The sequence below is a fragment of the Eschrichtius robustus genome, chromosome 6 (assembly GCF_028021215.1).
Source record: "Eschrichtius robustus isolate mEscRob2 chromosome 6, mEscRob2.pri, whole genome shotgun sequence".
In the NCBI taxonomy this organism is placed as follows: domain Eukaryota; kingdom Metazoa; phylum Chordata; class Mammalia; order Artiodactyla; family Eschrichtiidae; genus Eschrichtius; species Eschrichtius robustus.
In genome coordinates this window covers 29940404-29943158 of record NC_090829.1, presented here as the reverse complement: position 1 = coordinate 29943158, position 2755 = coordinate 29940404, and the positions used below count along the sequence as shown (strand labels likewise).

The 2755-nt window shown below is 45.6% G+C and overlaps 1 pseudogene; it reads right to left on the bottom strand.

Annotated features, from left to right (window-relative positions):
* Positions 1-214: 214 nt before the first annotated feature.
* On the bottom strand, positions 215-891 carry LOC137765841 (phosphatidylethanolamine-binding protein 1 pseudogene; annotated as a pseudogene).
* Positions 892-2755: the final 1864 nt, after the last annotated feature.

The following is a 2755-nucleotide window of genomic DNA, read 5'->3' as shown; positions in this document are numbered from 1 at the left end:
TTTTTCTTCTTTAAAGTCTGAGTTACTATTCTTATATTAACATTTTGATGACCCTATCATAGACCCAAATTATCCCCCCAAATGGAGTTCAAATTTGATCAAAACATAAACCCCCTAGAATTATAGAGGACAGGCAGAAGGAAAAGTCACCCCAAACCTAAATCTGACTGCTCAGGTCTTGGGAACGAGGAGGGGGAGAAATCTACATGCATCGCTAAACTGCAACACTGCTTGGGAAACTCTGGGATGGTTTCCATCTTCTAACTTTCCTCTGCTTCCCAGACAGCTGCTCGGGGAGTTTGGGCACAAAGTCATCCCATTCAGCCTGGTAACATGTGCCGGCCACCGGGGCCCAGAGCTTGTACCTTTTACAGAAGGACGCCACCGTGAATTGCCATGATGGGCTCCAGATCGGTTGCTGAGAATGCGTTCGTCACACTTCAGCGGCCTGTCCTGCTCGCAAGCCAGCCAGACGTGGTGGTGAAGGCCTGTGCCCTTGGGGGACCCAGAGCCCACATAATCAGAGAGGACCGAGCCACTGCTGATGTTGTTGCCCTTCACGTTGACCACCAGGAAATGGTGCCCTTCCGGCTGGGAGCATCTGGGTAGGTCAAGACCAAACGTGTAGAATTTATCTGGATCAAGGCCATCCCATGCGATGCTCGTGGGCCGGTTCTTAACCTGGGTGGGTGTTAGCACTTCGCCCAGCTCGTCAACCTCCGCCCCGCCGTTCTGGACTTGCAGCGGGTGCTGCGGCCGGTTGTCCACCTCCTGCAGGCTCAAGGGTCCCGGCCACTTGCTGAGGTCCAGTGGCCTCACGGGGCCGAGCAGGGCAGACAGCAGGGAAAGTCGCAGGACAGCAGCACCGACTCCGAGCGGTCTGCCTCTCATTTTTCTTACATTGAACATTTGCTTTCAAAATAAGGAAAAAGTACGTCATTTATTTTTAACCAATAAAAGGGAAAAACAGAGAATAAGAAGGAGGAAAAAAATGAAAGCAGAAACCAGGGCCTTCTGTAGGGGATATAGAGGTGTGTTAGTGTAGAATGAGTTTATGACAACCCTGGAGGTTGGCATTCCCTGGAATTCTGGAGTCAAGGCATGAGCTTTTTGACTCTGACCTGTACTTGTGAGAATGTTTTAATAAGCGGAATGGTTTTTCTCACCTTCTATCTGTATCAGTGAATACAAAGGGGTCCCATGGAGGAGGTAGAAGGTAATGGGGGTTTCTAACTGGGGAGAAATGTTCTTGAAAGAGAAATGGCATGATGGTTTTTATCCCTGGTTTCATATTAGAACTGCTGGATACCCCGGACCCACCCCCAGTGATTTAATTGATTATTGATTAAAAGATGCAGGGGATGGGTGAAGGATGGTGTCTGCAATTTTTGTAGGATTGAGCCAATTGCCTGAGACCAGACCACTATACAGGGTTTCCAGAGGTAGTGGCCACTGTTTTTCACTTGTGTCCAATCTGAAAAGTCCTACTGACAGATTCCTAGTTAAATCTCAAGAACTGAGCTCCTCAATATAAATTCTTCTCTTCACAATTTCCCTTAGGGCCACCTTCAGAAGGAAAGGTAGAACAGAGATTATTTCTCTCCATCAGTGTTTTCTCAAGCATTGTAGGTGTACCCATTGGTACACAAACTTAGCTTATTCCTACAGGGAAAAACATTTTAAGACAGCTTTTGATGGTATACATTGTTTGTATTGTGTATTAGGAAAAATATACTAATATCCATCAAAGCTATGATTTCATAGCGGTGATATAAGTTTTTTAAAAATGAAATCTATTTATGCAAAAATGCAAGCCAATTGATATACATATCTTAGGTAGATTGCAGTACAGATACATGGATATGGCAAAAATCAAGATGATATACATGACTTTAGGAAACACTGGCAGAAGTTGCTTTGTTAGACCTCTCTGAAATGAGGTGAGGTTTGAGCTGTGATTCAAAGCAAGGCTTCCAAACATTGGACTGAAAATACGTGGAGCTGGCTGAGAGCTTGTGGAAATAGTCATTCCCGTCCCTGCCTAGACATTTTAGTCCAGGAGATTTGAGATGGGGCCCTGGGCTTTATCTTTTCATGAAGGTTTCCTGGTGATTCTGGTGCAACCAGGTTTGGGAAACTTGGAGAAGGGAGCGATACCTCCTTGGGCCTGAAGGATTAGTAGTTCTTGGTAATTAAACCTATTTTAAGTATTTGCTGGCTGTGAAGACGATTAACTGTTCTTGACTGTCATCAGCATGGCTTTGAAAACTTTTTCTTTTTTTTATTTTATAAATTTATTTATTTTATTTATTTATTTTTGGCTGCATTGTGTCTTTGTTGCTGTGTGCGGGCTTTCTCTAGTTGCTGCGAGCGGGGGCTACTGTTCGTTGTGGTGCTCTGGCTTCGCATTGCGGTAGCTTCTCTTGTTGCGGAGCTCAGGCTCTAGGCGCGTGGGCTTCAGTAGTTGTGGCACACGGGCTCAGTAGTTGTGGCTCATGGGCTTAGTTGCTCTGAGGCATGTGGGATCTTCCCAGACCAGGGCTTGAACCCGTGTCCTCTGCATTGGCAGGCAGATTCTTAACCACTGCACCACCAGGGAAGCCTGCCTTGAAAACTTTCAAGTTTTAAACTGTGCCTCTGGGTCTCAGCATTGGGACGTTGTGTGTGTGTAAATTAAAATACACACAAGTGAGCACACTATACCCCACCCCCCAGACACATTTTAATCTGATTTAACCAATTAAACAAACAGGAG